This window comes from Triticum urartu, chromosome 3A (assembly GCF_056163025.1).
Source record: "Triticum urartu cultivar PI428250 chromosome 3A, HENAU_Tu73, whole genome shotgun sequence".
Taxonomy (NCBI): Eukaryota; Viridiplantae; Streptophyta; class Magnoliopsida; order Poales; family Poaceae; genus Triticum; species Triticum urartu.
Genome location: NC_141875.1, coordinates 11,741,885 through 11,758,879, shown reverse-complemented (window position 1 = coordinate 11,758,879; position 16,995 = coordinate 11,741,885). Strand labels below are relative to the sequence as shown.

Below are 16,995 nucleotides of genomic sequence, written 5' to 3'. Positions count from 1 at the left end.
CTACATAATTCAACACGGAGCAGCCATCTGTGGAGTAGTCTAGCATCGATACTAGAGACATTGTAATCTGGCAGCTCTAACAGCACGCAAACAGGCTGCCAGGCATCAAACAGCACTAGCGTATCAAAGCTCTGCACAAAGGAGGAGCCCTCCGAGTAAGGAAGCTAAGGAAATAGACGGCACATGGGTTATGATACAGACACAGGACTGTTTCCATGTATGAACACCACAGAGATAATGATTTCTCAGATTATTCAGCTGGTTGTATTTCTTGAGGTCGAGAGGTAGATAACCCAGCACCAGCATCTTCATGAGGGCTCCGGCGTTTCAAGGGTCATGTTTTTTCGCTCCCAGGTATCTTTTTTTTTTGACCTGAACCGACAGGAGCTCTGTCATTGTATTATAGAAGAGGGAATAAACTGTACATTTTAGAGATTACAGAAGAGCGTAGAGAGAAGGGAGAGGAGAGCCTAGGCGACTGAACATCGGGAGGCTGAGCAGTGGCCACAACTACGGACTACTCTCTGAATGCCTCTTTGCAGAGTCTAAAATCCTCGGTCACCAGTATGAAAACTTGATGCGGCAGTATGTCACGAGCTCATCCTTGCAAAGGGATCGGAGAGGGGAAGGGGGATGAGATTGAGACTTGGAGAAGGGGGATTTCTTCCCAAGGAAGGAGGTACAGATTAGGTGAGAGGTTCAGAGACTTGACATAATTTCCACACACACACCTACTCGCTCCAGCTGTCTATATAGCCAGGCAACACTTGGCAACTCGCCTTACAGGTGGGTCCGTGCCAGTAGGCAGCGGGGCCCACCGAATCACACGTCCACCGCACCAGGTCCTGATGATGCCGGTGTGACAACCCTCTCCGACAAGGTCTCCATCCCCATGTGTGACAGCAAGAGCCAGTTGTATGAGAGCAGCTCCCCGCCGGTGCCCAAACTCTTGGTGTGTAGGAATCCTCGACACCTACTGGCAGAGAAGCAGAGCATCTCCACCCACACGCCTTCAATCACCTCCCTCATCTTCTTCTCATCTCACCCAAAGCCAACAAATCTTTAGAAATCTTCCAGGCATCGTGGATGATAAAACTGTGCTGTACAGCTGGACATTTCTCTGCATCCGGGGGCAATTCTGTGCAGCCTGCAACTTCTTCTCTGCATTCTGTCTGCCGCAACTTGACAATTATTCTGTCAACAAGTCCTTCCTCAATCTCCTCAGGCGATGTCCCTTTTCCCTTGAGGATCTCCATCACTGATGCCTTGTCATCCTTGAGAAGCTCCTCCAGTTCAGCATTAGCAGCCTTAAACAGATTCCGTCTCGCACTAGGCAACAACATCTCAGGCTTGACAAACAGTAGGTATATCATGTAGTTAGAAATTTCTCTGCATCCCGTGGCATTTTCATGACTAGCTGATGTGTCAACCTTTTGGTAGAAGCACAAGTCCGTTGCGATGTGCCAGAGAAGGACACTCTTGTCGAACGACCTGTTTAGCTCCCATTCCTGGTCTTCATCGCATCCTTTATGCAGAATAGTCCATTGCCCCCCTGAAATCATTGAACCTCCTGTAACTGGCAGCATCTACTAGAGTTAATTCCATGGAGATAACACATTTGGGGCAGGTTTGACGGATCAGTACCACTATTTGGTTTTTTTGCACATCAGTACTATGTCTGGGGCAGTGTGTTACAAAATGGTCTAATCTGCGTATAAACAGGTATTGACGGTGTATCTGACAGACGGGGCCCGCCTGTAAGGAGCCGACGTGGCATTATTTTTACAGAAAACCCCATTGTTTTTAATTTAATCACGCAAACTTCGTAGCCCGCTGCCTCGACCTCGCCGGCCTCCCCTCGCCAGAGCCCCGTCTCTGGCTCGGCAGAGCACCAGTGCCCCTCTCCCTTATACTTCCTTTCCTCTCATCCCGAGCTCCCTCTTGCTCTCATTTCTCTCTCTCTCTCTCTCTCTCTCTCTCTCTCTCTCTCTCTCCGGTGAACATGAACGAAGCTCGCCGTCGATCCGAACAGCGCCGCCCCGCCGGATCTCGTCCGACCAAGCTCGCCGCCGCCGGATATGCGCTCCGCCGCGACCCGTTCCGAACAGAGCCGCCCCGCCGAATCTCCTCTGACCAAAGTCGCCGCCGCCGGATTCAAGCTGAGCCGCCCCTGTGCCTCGCCCTTGAATTCTCGATCCGCTCGAGCAAGGGAATCAGCGTCATGTGGGCCACAGCATGGCCCAACAACCAGACGAGAGCCAACGCACGCAAGATTTATTTGGTGCCAAGCACCATACTAGAGCCCACGCACACAAGATTTGTTGCTGAAAAAACGCACACAAGATTTTATGTGGATTAGTATTATTTAGTGCTAAGCATGAACTTTTTTCTAAAATTTATCTAGATTAAAAAAATGTAAGAAAAATTCATGTGTTTTCACTCAGGAGCAGAACCATGCACAATTACTGTCCATCCTGATTATATTTTTCAAATACACAATTAAACAAATTATATGCCCAACTCACAGTTACTGTGTATATTGATTATATTTTTTAAAACGCACAGATACTCAAAAAATTGACAACATGTATTAAAAATTATTGTGTAGTCATAATAAATTTTATAATTCATGACCAACATTTTAAAAAATACATTTACAATTTTTAAATACGCGTTCAACATTTTCCAAAAATGCTCTGAACATTTTTCTTCATGTGCACAAGCACTTTATTTACCTTTCAGGGTAATTGTAAATTTTTCTCACATTTATTTTCTCAACGGAAAAATATTATAATAAATGTGAACCTAAAAATAACATATTTTTCTTACATCAATTTTGTCAAATTACTCGCTGGTAAATCTGCCTGGCCCTCAATCTTTTTATTAGTATCGAATTATTTCTTCCATCCCACTGACAAGTGGGACCCACATGGGCCCGCTGCCATGACCCAAAAAAACATATATACAGAAAAGGCGGAACGTTTAAATTAATAGTATAAATACTGTAATTGCCTGTAGTTTAATCAGATGATGCTGTGGCGTAGTGGTGCCGCAGTTGGTTCCACATACGGCACGGCGCCGGTTCGAATACCAGCGGGAGCGCGCCTGTAATTGTTGAAGAACCAGCTTTGTAATTCTGGAAGATGAGGAGCATGACTTCACTAGTGCAGAACCGGGCAATAGCACCGGTTCGTAAGGCCCTTTAGTGCCGGTTTGGTAACCGGCACTAAAGTGTAGGCACGAACCCGTGCTAAAGAGCAACCACGTGGCACGAGCCAGCTTTGGGGGCAGGGAGTCCTTTAGTACCGGTTGGTGTCACCAACCGGTATTAAAAGGTTGGGGGGGTTGGGTTTATAATTTCTTTTTCATTTAATTTTGTGTTTTCCATTTAATTATTTTTCGTTTGCTGGTATTTTACGATACTACATATTGTACACGTTATGCATATATATAAATAGAATTTCTAGTAGAACCGATCATAATAGTATTTCCTAATTGGTGCCTTCGGAGCCAGTGGCATTAGCCTAGCTAATTGGTGCCTTCGAAGCACGATAACAATTGGAAGTGGTTCATGGGGCGGTAGCGGGTAATAGTATTCTCTTTTGGGATCTATGACCTGGTCGAGCAAAAATTCCGCTATTTCCTCTTGAATTGCTTCTATGCGGTCCTGTGCTAGGATCTTGTCCCGCACCTCTTTGAACTGTTAAGAAGGAGATCAATATGCATGTGTATTAGTTGTGTGACTAGATATCGATAACGGTGTAAAAATTGTGAATAGTGTTCGGACAATCGATATCGTACCCATTCCTGTCTTTGAGATTTGCTCCTTTCGGACGCCATCATGCGAATGTTCTCGCAAACATAGTATGCACATAGATCATTCCCCGGCGCCTGCTTCAGGGCCTTTATGAGAATGGAATTTGATCAGATAATAATTAATCAAGCATGATAATTAAAGAGATGGCAGGTAGCTAGTACTACTTAACTACTTACCTTGGGTCGATACCATTTCAGATTTTGTTTCCATGGGTCTGGAGTGGCCCCGATGAACTTTGCCCAAGCCCTGCCCGCCGACAAAGAAAATGAATAAATGGGTTATTAAATAGTTGTTATCAGGAAATGACGAACTAATTAAATAGGCCGAGATATAGTTAATAATGATTGAAATTACCTGTTGACTATCCTCTTCACGATGGTGTAGTCAATTGCTTTCTTAAGTAGTGAGTCTAGTACTTCAACTGTTCCTTCATCAACTTTAATGATTAACAAGATCCAGTGAAATCTGCATGCACACACATTTGCATATCTTAATTAAGCGGGCATATGTAAGCAAAAACATGTAGCTAGCTAGTAGGGAAAAACAGAATTTGTAGTACAAGACAGTGTGACTCACTGAAAGTTGTAAGGAAGTAGTATATCTTCATTGTATTTGAGGCCCTCGAAGAACTCTAGCATGCTTTCCTCTACACTTTTTTCGTGATATGGATCTATTTTCCATGTGTATTCATTAATGGTATTTGGGTCAACGAACCCAATGCCATAGCGTCCACCTTTTTTCATTTCATAAATCTTCATCCTGCATAATACTACAGAAAAGAATATAGTGAGGATAATTACAGGTAATGATTGATCAAAATGATCACTACAACTAGCTTGAGACTTACATTACAGAAAGAAATCACTTACAGACAATAGCAACTGACGATAGATTTGTCGAGTGCGTCTTGATTGTATAGCTGAAATAGTTCTGAATACTTAACGGGCACAGCTTTCTCATGGTAGTAATGATCCTTGTTGACATTCACCATGAGGGACTCTCGATTGGAAATCTTGGTAATGTCCATGTACCATTGATGCAATTCATACATTCTCGTTGGGAGCTTATTGACCTCCTCTAGCTCGACCAAAGGTTGGACCCGGGCATATTTCCGTTTTATTTCCTCCTCTCTAGTCGGAGACATGGGCTCGATATCGAGGAGTTGTCCAACAGTGATCCCGATCGATTCAGCCTGCGCAATATGCTCCTCGGTTATTACCATATCGCCTACCCTGGGAACGTTAACGGTTTGCCCACAATAATATTGGGCGCGCCTACTCTCATGTGTTGTTGGCACAACAGGCGGGGGGATTGATTGCGCCGCCCGTTCTCCCAGCTGGGGAACGGTTTTACCGCTCCTTTTGCTAGCTGATTTGCTCGAGCTCGAGCTCGCCTCTTTCTGTAGACGTGCTCGATTTAACTTCTTGATGTGGCGCTTATAGTCTGTGTCAACAGGCTTGGGAACTGGTGCTCTAGCCATACGAATGAAGTGGTCAATTTTTTCCACAGGCACTTTCTCCCTTGTCGGCGGTGGCGGTTTCGGTGCAAAATGGGCTTCCACCTCGGCCTTCGATATGGCTACGTTTTCCTCCTCGGACTTGTCGTAAGGCCTCTGCGGAAGAGGCGCGAGGCTTGGACCATATTGAAATCGCTTGCCTCCGCCTGTACCTCCAGTACTACCTCGACTTGTACCGCTACGCACAATAGCTGAGGCAGCTCTCTTCCGTGATTGCTGAGGCGGCGAAGACGGATGACGTGGCTGAGTTGGAGGAGGAGTGGCCTGAAGCTGTGCCGGACTTGGAGGAGGAGTGGCCTGAAGCTGTGTCGGACTTGGAGGAGGAGTGGCCTGACGCTTTGCCGGACTTGGAGGAGGAGGAGTGGCCTGAAGCTGTGCCGGACTTGGAGGAGGAGTGGCCTGACGCGTTGGTGGACTTGGAGGAGCGGGAGTCTGCTGACTCGGTGGCGGACTGCGACGAGGAGTCGGATGACGCGGTGTCAGTAGCCTTCGAAAGATGATGCAATCCTTTCTCCATAGGATGATACGATGGTTGGCCTCTCCTAGTGTGTGCTCATCGTCACCTCCAGGAAGAAAAAAAAGACTCATTAGTGTACTGTCGTCAGCTGTGATTCTTTCTGCGTGCATGGGTACAATTTTCACTTTTGTTAGAGATGATTAAACATCTTGGATAGCCCATCTTGCAAAGAATCATATGCTTCATGCTCCGGGAAGATTTCTAGCACAGTTAGCCGATCAGGGGTTGATGATGCAAGGTCCACAAATAACTTACGGGCCTCAAGGTCCAATCTCCTTAATTGGAGGAGCTTTGCTCTATCGTCTTCTCCCTCGGCTTGAGGAACATGGTTGGGCCCACGGTCAGCCTCACCACCTTCCTTTTGTGCTTGAGGAACATGGTTGAGCTCAAGGTCAGCCTCATCATTCCTTCTTTCCTTGGGCTTGACAACGATGGTTGTCCTCAAGGTCCACTTCATTGGTTGAGCTCAAGGTCAGCCTCATCATTCCTTCTTTCCTTGGGCTTGACGACGATGGTTGTCCTCAAGGTCCACTTCATTGGCTTCTCCTTGCGCTCGAAGAACATGGTCCTGCTGAAGGTCAATTGCGATGCCTTCTACTCTGGCTTGAGAATGACAATTGGCCAGGACAAAAGCCCTTGCTTTTTGCACAGTCTTCACGCAAAATTCCCTTGTCTATCCCGCTTACCATCCTCGAAAGCGGGTCAGCCTTGCTCATGAACGCCGGATGGATAGACTCCAGCCAGGAGAGACGTGATTCAGGACCATGGTTCAGCCGAACCTATGGTTTATGCCGTACGATTTAACATCCTACTACATGTGGATATATGACATGCATGCCAACTGCATTTTTTAATCAATCATGCATGGATCCTCATGAATAGACATGCATGACAATTGCATTTTTTAATCAATCATGCATGGGTCCTCAAAAATAGTGTATAGAAATCAATGGTGTCGAGTGTAGGTTCGGCTGAACCATGGTTCCATAAAACATTTTCGCTCCAGCCATTGCTGATACCGCACCAACCACGGAGGGCGAGCAGCTTTGACTGCCGCCCTTCTCGCCATCCTTCGAATATTGAGATAAGGGTCAGCTAAGCTGACTAGGCTACTGAAGCTAGCGCTCTTGAGAGCCCAGGGCTTCTCTATGCATTTGAGGATGCCCACGACGAAGAACAATATTGACGCCTGCAATAACCACTTGTCGCCCCCAGGCCATGATTTGCAGAACACATAGATGGCTACAGTGATTCGGGACACAACAGTGAGGACATGCCGCGTCCACAGCTCGTTGTCTTCGATGTTGTAGGCGGTTATGCCATCCTGTCCACCAAGGTGGACCAGGAGAACGGGCGCCCAAACCACCTCGAGGATGCTATCGCTGTTTGCAGAACCATAAGGCCTTGTACAATGGAAGATGTTTAGAGGGGTGCTCAGAAAAATAAACCGAGATTTTCTGAAGCACCGGTGCCTATTTCTACAAAAGAGACGCTTAGTTAACCGTCTACCCTGTACAAATAAGCACCGGTGCTTCAGAAAAATCTGGTTTATTTCTGTAAGCACCTCCCCTAAGCACCTTTCATTGTACAAGGCCTAATCCTGCTTCCTCTGGCGGCTGAAGAGGGTAGCCACACTAGTGCAGAACCGGGCAATAACACCGGTTCGTAAGGCCCTTTAGTGCCGGTTCCATAACCGGCACTAAAGTGTGGTCACTAAAGGCCCCCCCTTTAGTACTGGTTCAGCACGAACCGGTGCTAAAGGGAAACCACGTGGCACAAGTCAGCTCCGGGGGCCGGGAGCCCTTTAGTACCGGTTGGTAACATCAACCGATACTAAATGTTTGTGGGTTTTTGTTTTATTTTGTATTTTTCAATTAAATTTGTGTTATCAATTTAATTTAGGATTGTTTTACGTTATAATGAGTTGTAGTCGTCGTCGTCATCATCATCATCATCATCGCATATTAATAAATAAATAAACTCTAGCTAGCTAAAAATCATCGTAGTCGTCTAATTACCACTATTTAATCATCATAGTCATTACCGCTAGCTATCTAATCATCACCAACACTGGCTAGCTTAAAGAGGAAACATTCACTTTCTAACAGAAGCAAAGATATCATCGAGTTCAACATAATCATCACCAACATCGAAGTTCAGGACACAGACATGAGACATTAATTAAGAGCATGAACTAGTGCTGCTCCCTCTCAGGTAGAATAGCATAGAACATGTATAGCTCTCCTGATTCATCATACTGGAGCATGCAGATGAATCTGTCTCCTAATCTTGGGTTGCGCTTCTCCTTGCTGCCCCCTAGTATTTCTCTGCGATCGTTAACAATTTTGAACCAATCTTTCACTATTAAGCATTCTTCGCTTTTAGAAATCCTGAATGCACTCATGTGCAATGTAGGATATCTTCGCCGTAAGCTAACCATTGACATGTCACCTTTAGTCTCGATCCACTGAGGCACAACTGTCATCGGAAGTCCCTGTTGAAGAACACCGTATAATAATTAATATACTAAGCAATGAAAGTTTAGCTTCAAAAATAATGTATGCAAAAGATGCACTAATTAAGGACAAATAGTAAAAATCTTACCATCTTTCGATTATAGATGTGACCGTAGTTCAATACGATCACCATTGGTCGCACGTTTTGAGTACTAACATTTCTAAGTTCAGGGAAAAAATTTGTCTTGACAGTATTAAGATCCTCAAGCCATGAAACATAATGACTTATCTCCTCGCAGTTTAGTTGAGCCCCGGGGCAGTAGTAGGTCCTGTCTACCAAGCGCCGGACATGTTTGCTTGAACCGAAATAAGCTGACAATACAAATTAGTTGTCAACTATTTTTGAATAAACTGTATCAAAGACATAAACATATGCATGCATGGTTGAGAAAAACTCACATAATGGTAGAACTGGAGGTGTTTGCACATCGACCCAGATGTCTATATTACCTTCAATATCATCTTCCGGACGAATATCAAAGGTGACAACCATACCAGGCTCAAATGCATAAGCCTTGCATAGTACTTACCAAGTTTTGCATTCAAAATGGATGTATGTGTCTCCATTATATAATTTGACGTTGAAAGTATACCCATGCTCCGTCTTCAAGTAAACTCTCTTTACTTCCATATCATCTATAGCACTAAAACCTATCTTATCCAAGAAAAAAATTCTTGCATGGCAGGGGATGCGCTAGTAGAATAGTGAAAATTTAAATTTATAAGTTGAAGCAAATGAAGCATAAGTCATGCTTTAAAATTATAAGTTGAAGCAAATGAAGCATAAGTTTGCATTCAAATAATAATTGCCGTTGTGACTTACTGTATCCACTTCGAATGTCTCATCCAGCTTGATGCTGAAGCGCCTACCATCAACAAGGAAATTTCTGTCGCACAGGCCGCGCTGGTCTTCACAGTGTTCGCACATAATGAAATCTTTTTCGTCGTCAGATGACATTTCCTATATATGTTCATATAGGTGAAACATTAAACACTTATTACTATCTAACATTAATTAATATCTAGCCAAATATATATTCATCTAACATTTGACATTAATATATCTAACTATATTCATCTCTAACAATTGACATTACTATATATTTAATTTTTCTATCTAATTCATCTAACATTCGACATTAATCTAACATTTATATAAACTCAAAATATATAAAAAATTAAATAAACAGAAAAACTCATTAACAAATAATATTTTAATTAGATCATCAAATCTCAGATACCTAAATTTTCTTACTAAAAAAAACTAGTTATATTAATTATTCAACTAGTTCAAATCTCATAAACCTAAATAAACTAGTTCGACAATTTTCTTACTAAAAAGAAATTAGTTATATTAATTATTCAACTAGTTAAAATCTCTAGTTCGACAATTTTCTATGTAGCTAATTCATCTAACATTCGACATTAATCTAACATTCGATCATCTAATTAACTTTTCTAAAAAACAGAAAACAGAAAATAAGTAAAAAAATGTGTATGTGTATGTATGTGTCTGTGTACGTATACGTACGTACACTGCAGCGCGGCCCCGTACACCGCCGCCCCGTACATACGAGCGGGGGCGCCGGCGTACGGGCCGGGTGCGACGACGACAGACGGCGGCGCGGGTACGCGAGAGCGAGAGACGTACGGGACCGCGGCGCGACGACGGGCAGCGGCGGGGACAGCGAGGACGACGACGGACGACGGGCGACGGGCGGCGACGACGGGTTCGAGCAGCGCGCGGCGATGTCGCGAGAGGTTGGAGACGAAAGTGGAGAGATGTAACTGAAATTTTCGTAAGTGTTGTATATATAGGAGAGGCCTTTAGTACCGGTTGGAGCCACCAACCGGTACTAAAGGCCAACTTTGGCCAGGCCAAGAGGCGGGAAGAGCAGGCCTTTAGTACCGGTTGGAGCCACCAACCGGTACTAAAGGCCTCACGCTGCCACCCCAAATTTAGTCCCACCTCGCCCGGCGAAGGGCAGCCGCACTATTTTATAAACCCAGCTCCTCTAAATAGCAGGCTTCTGGGCCTAATTAATTAGGGCGCGCTGCCCTGTGAGTCTGCTGGCCCTTCTGGGCCTGCATCTGCACACCCTAGGTCTGGCAGGCCCACTGGATAGCGCGCCAACAAAATTTTTATATAGTTTTTTTCTTTTCTGCATTACTTATTTTCTTATATTTATTTTTGAGTAGTTTTTTATATAGTTTTTTTCTGCATTATTTATTTTCTTCAAGTTTGAACATTTTCAAGATTTATTTTGTAGTGATTTTCAATTTCACGGTCATTTAGCTCTCTAAACAATTAGTTAAATGGCCGAAAAACAACAAATAATGTCAGAACATGTTGGAAATTGATGACGTCGCTTTGAATACTGCATACTAAACACAAAAGAAGTCCGGAGTTCAAATAAGTTTAAAAAACATTGAAGTGGCCGTGTAACAGATGAGTTCTCGTCCGAAACCCTGATACTCCGAAAGAGTATGTCCGGTTTGTACACGAAGTGCGTCCAGTTTTTGCCGTGACCCTCTCTACTCTTTCGCGCATAATATGCGGGTGATATGATGATACCATGCCAAGTTTCAACATTTTCAGGATTCATTTTGTAGTGATTTTCAATTTCACGGTCATTTAGCTCTCTAAAACAATTAGGTAAATGACCAAAAAACAACAAATGATGTCAGAACATGTTGAAAATTAATAACGTCGCTTTGAATGCTGCATACTGAACACAAAAGAAGTCCGGAGTTCAAATAAGTTATTAAAAATAAAAAAGAGGTGCAATGCTGGTTAATTTGCTTCAAGCCATTCGGAATAGTGTAGTTAGTACATGTGTTAAATGACCAAAAAACAACAAATGATGTCAGAACATGTTGAAAATTGATGACGTCGCTTTGAATGCTGCATACTGAACACAAAAGAAGTCCGGAGTTCAAATAAGTTATTAAAAATAAAAAAGAGGTGCAATGCTAGTTAATTTGCTTCATGCCATTCGGAATAGTGTAAACTGCACTGCACATAGCTTAGTGCAATCTATGCTATTCCGCAAGGCTTGAAGCTAATCAACATGTAGGTGAGCATTGCAACTCTTCGTCATTGTCTGTACACTCACGGCTTATAAACCGCTCATACTGCCTCTCTCTTGGCGAGATGAGACTAAAAATCAGCTTACAAAAAAACTCTAGTACCGGTTCATGGCATGAACCGGTACTAAAGGTCTTCGTGGGGTCCCAGACCGACCATAGCCTGACACAGCCTCATTAGTACCGGTTCGTGGCATGAATCGGTACTAAAGGTTACTCACGAACAGGTACTAATGATGCCCGCCCGCCTAGCCGTTGGATCCGGCACTAATGGTTACATTAGTGCCGGCTCAAATTCAAACCGGCACTAATGTGCTTCACATTTAACTCTTTTTCTACTTGTGCAAGGGCATATATGGCTAGAGCATCGCTGCCTAGGTACGTAAGCCACATCAAGGACCTGACCCAGGAAGAAAGAGCAAGCTTACGCACGGTAGACGAGATAAACAGGATCCACTGGACGAAGAGGCTGGCGAGGACGAGGATGCGCAGCTGCCACTCCTCCCACCATTCCACAGCATCTGAGATGCCCATCTCCTGCCTACGGCTCTTGCTCCCTCGCGGGCTCCCACTCAAGGATCAGTTGCATACACCCTAACACACACAACAGTGAGAGGCCTGACTCGTTTGAAGCTTGCCCGTCAATTCTATCTATGGTTGCATATGTATGCCTCGTAGTATTTTTCTTGACTTGCCCTGACGTCTTGCGTTGCGTGCATCAGTAGTAGCCATTTCTTAGTAATTTCTAGCGGTGCACCGAGACGGCGAGCTCGACTCGACTCGACGGACGGAGGAGAGGGATGCCACAGCCACGGCCATGTACGGTACACGGACGGGGGATAAACGCAAACAGCTAGCGGGCAGGTGAGAGCTGACCTGGTCCTGACGGCGCTTCCAGCTCTGGCAGACGGAGGAGAGGGCGGGCGACCATGGCACCTGAGCTGGAAGACGAGGTGAGGTGACCCGGCTCGGCTCGTCGTCGTCGGCGTCCGGCTGGGCGTTAGACAACCCCGCCCCGCCTGGAGTTTCACGCCATCCGGCTGAGGCGCTTCCCTGGTTGCTCGTCGGCGGCGTATCTTGGTCACCATGCCATCGCCCGCACGCACGGGCGACGAGGAGTGACGAACGCACGGCCGCGGCGAGGCGGGGACTCAAACTCGAGGGGCTGCTGGACTGAGAGGCGGAGGAAGGAGTGGGTTCACCGATGGCGGGCCGCTCGTCTGCTGCAGTTAGTTGCTGTAGGGCCGGGCTGTATGGGCTTGATAGGCTGGCTTTGGCAGGCTGAGTGGGCCTCATAGGATAACTTTTGACACTTGTATCTCTACTCAATGTCGACCACGTTCTTCTAAAAAAAACTCAATGTCGACCACATTTGACCATCTTGGACGACAACCCAGTTTATTTGATTTTACTGTTCAAGCCCAGGTGCACCTGATCGCCCTTCATTAGGTCGTAATAGTGGCCCGTGAAAGCTGCAGCTCGGCTTGGAATTAGGCCTATCTTCACGCACAATGCACCGACGTACAAGCCCATCTCCACGCACAAGCTCGGTTGCTTCTCAACCAGCCGCCGCCGCAGCGGGGAGCTCCTTTTTGACGCGTTCTGCGTTAAATTGGAGTCGCGACGCATACAGCAAGCCCCGAATGGGCCGGCCCATTAGCGTGCTCGCGCGTTCGTCCCGCTCGGACAGTGGCACGACGAAAAAAAATGACAAGCGTCCGCAACAGGAATCAAACCAAAGACATCTGGGTTACAAAGCGTTGTCGCTAACCAATGCACTGGACGATAATACATTGGTAAAATGCGGCGCCAAAGTATAAGAACTAGCCACAGCGCCACATGTAAACACCTTTTCAAAAAATTGAACAATTTTCTTGCAAAATGTAAATCAAAAATCAAAAGGTAAGTAGCGTTTGAAAGTCTCAACATTTTTTGAAAGATGTGAACAAATTCCGCAATTTTTAAGTTTTCTGAAATGCGATTTTGTAAGAATGTGAACATATTACTTAACAGCGCGAACAAATAGTGAAATTTCGAACTTCATCCTGAAAGGGCGAACAATTTTTGTAGGAAGTGATCATTTTTTGAAACTATGAATTTCTTGAAAAACAAATCTGGAAACCTCTGACCATTTTTTGATATAATCAAACATTTATTGAGTTTGTGAACAAAATTTGAAAATAGGAATAATTTTCAAATTCGGAAAAATTCAAAATCAATCATTTTTTCAATTCTCAAACATTTTTTTATATTTGTGAACAAAATCGAAAAAACAGGAACAATTTTATACTTCTGATTTTTTTTGAAGACATTAAGAACTTTTTAATATCCTGAACATTTTTTAAGTTGTGAACAAATATGGAAAAACAGGAACATTTTTTAAAATTGTGAACATATTATTTAACAATGCGAACAAATAGTGAAATTTCGAACTTCATCCAAAAACGGCGAACAATTTTTGTAGAAAGTGGTCTTGTTTTGAAACTGTGATTCTTTTGGAAATTCTGAACCTTTTTTGAAACAATGAACAATTATAAAAAGTCTGAACAAATTTGGAAACCACTGAACATTTTTTGAAATACTCGAACATTTTATGAGTTTGTGAACAAAATTTGGAAAACAGGAATAGTTTTTAAAATTCAAAAAATTCAAAAAACGATCATTTTTCAATTCTTTAACATTTTTTCCGTTTGTGAACAAAATTGTCAAAACAGGAACAATTTTCACTTGAGCTCCAAGTGAAAGTGAAACCATCTTTACCGTTTTCACCGCACGTTGGCGCCGAAAAGTTCATGCAAAGCTAGACCTTCGGTGGCCAGCACCATACCTACCTTAATTTTGAGAACCTTTCGTCACAATATTCTTTTTCCTGGATGCACTTGTGTGTTCCCCTTTCTTGTCATTCCGTTGACCACTCACAAGTGGTTGTTGCATCATAACATGCTGGGAATTTCTTTGCACTGGATAACATGTGGTGAAAACTAAAGAAAACATTCAACCGCCGCATGATTATGTGTCTCGCTACTTGCATCTCTATCAATAGGTAAACACATGCATGCCCTGGCTTCAAGAACTCGCCTATATACTATACGTGCAAGTCTGCTATGTATCTGTATCCGAATCATGATGTGTGCCCTAAGTCAATCGCCGAACGCGCGTCAAATGATTAACCCTTGCTATATGTATGCATGTTTGTATTTGGGTTTAGCTTGTACACACCGTATGTCTCATTCACCAAACCAGCCTATACGTAGGATTGATCATGTATGGAAGAAGCCAAGTGCGGGAGTTGTAAAAATCAATGTCGATGCATCATTTCATGAGGATAAGTTCACAGGAGCTTGCGGAGCTGTTGCACCAGATGACCATGGCAAATTTCTGGGGGCAACAACTCATGTCCTACCACATGTGTCTAGTGCAGGTTCAGCTGAATTATTTGCTATTCGATGTGGTCTGTACCTAGCAGCGAAACTGGGTTGTATGAAGCTTATCATCGAGTCTGATAGTTTGACTGCGCTGGAGGCCATATCTGATCCTAATGCCTACATGGGAGTGGATGTCCCAATCATAGCAGAATGCTCCCTCATGTCAATGGATTATGCTTCTATCAGTTTTGATTATTGTACTAGAGAGGCAAACTTGATAGCGGATGGTTTAGCAAAGCACTGTTTCAGCATTAGTAAATCAGAAGAGTGGGAGACCATCGTCCCTGACTTTATTCTCCACCATTATGTAAACGATCTTGCTGTTATTTGAGGAATAAAGTTATTACGCTTAAAAAAAAAATTCTAACCATGTGGAAACTTCACTACTCACCCGCAAAAAAGAAAGAAAGAAAGGAAACTTCACTGGTCATCGGATTAGCTTTTGATCGATCGTGTGCTACGCTGTCAAGTTTCATTGGATTAGCTTTAGATAACTAATTTAATGATCTAAACCATCTTATACTCCCTCCGTTCCTAAATATAAGTCTTTTTAGACATTTCAAATGAATTACGACATATGGATGTATGTAGACATATTTTAGAGTGTAGATTCACTTATTTTGCTTCGTATATAGTCACTTGTTGAAATCTCTAAAAAGACTTATATTTAGGAACGAAGGGAGTACTTCTTTTCAGAGGGAGTATACGTTTGTGAGAAATTTAAAACCCATTAAGGGGGAGTTGTTGGGTGCTCTCTCGTGTATGCCACGTCGGGACGAGAGAAAGGTAGCTCATCTTTGATCATGGCATGAGGTCAGGAACTAATTTCACCGGTCGTAATTTTGAGTATCCTGATGAAAAGTGGAGTGGTGCCTTGTAATGAAATGAGCGACGATATTGGTGTGGTTCAACCAACCCCAGAAGCTACAGCACGGACACAATTGCTAATGACCCGAGGTCGTATTATGTAGTAGTATTGCTTTGAAGCAGATGCTTGTTTATTCTGTTATCGCTGTAACAGTGGGTGAGTACCTAGGTTGCTTATTACACCGTTGTTTTATTTGATCTGTTTAATCATGCATGTGTAAATTGACTTAATAATTCTTAGATAGATATGTACCTTCTATTTTCGTTTTGAAAGGGGTATCTGTGCCTCCATGTGCCCCTTTTTGGCGATCTGACCATCATGCATGAGTTCTGCACGCTGGCTAATTTATTTGATTTTTTGCTTTGTACATCCCCTTGTAAAATTTAAAGATTTCAACACAGATTAAAGATGGAGATCAGTAGTTACTCCTTCAATTAAAATATTAGCTTATTTGGATCTCTGGCTTGATCCATTGGATAATAGGAATCAGAAATGCAGAAACAAAGAATAGGGATCAAAATTAGCTGATCGTGAATTTACAAGAATACCTTTTTAAGTAACTTTAAGAATAGGGATATAGTTTTAGTATAAAATGGCTGAAAGTTCTGGACCCAAAAGATGATCGTCACTGTATGATGTGCCTTCACAACTGCGGTTGTGATAGCAAGTTATGTCATGAGCATTTTGATAAGTTAGACAATGATGAGTATGTGCAACCTTCATTACCATTTACAAGTGCTAACGCTCTCTATCACTAGCAGATGATGGTATCATGGCCGCTACATGTGAGGATATTGCCGTCAATCTTATACCTTAAGATTAGTCCTTTTATTTGCATTTCCCCTTTTGTTACGAAGGAAACTTTAGAACCTTCTTAAAATTGTAGTGTTAAGGATTTTATGATATTCGGAGGTCAATTTTGTGTTCATATTCTATGTGAAACGGTTCAAACAAACAAGTGTTAGGAATACAATACACAGTTTCAGCCTAGGGGCATTTACAGACTAGTTGATTATATAGACAACTTCATCACAAACTCCTACAACAATTTTAAACTGGAATCTCGTAAAAACACCGGACGATTGATTCTAGCTGATTCTGTGGGCAGTTTTCTAAAATCACTAGTAGAAAAAGGGCCTATTGTCCCGATTCCTGAACTGGGACTAAAGGGTCGGTACTAATGCCCTGTCCCTTTAGTCCCGGTTCAATCCAGAACCGGGACAGATGGGTCTTCTCGTGGCCTGTGCGC

At 43.5% G+C, this 16,995-nt stretch overlaps 1 pseudogene; it reads right to left on the bottom strand.

Annotated features, from left to right (window-relative positions):
• Positions 1-602: 602 nt before the first annotated feature.
• On the bottom strand, positions 603-11,987 carry LOC147977775 (uncharacterized; annotated as a pseudogene).
• Between the last annotated feature and the right edge of the window lie 5,008 nt (positions 11,988-16,995).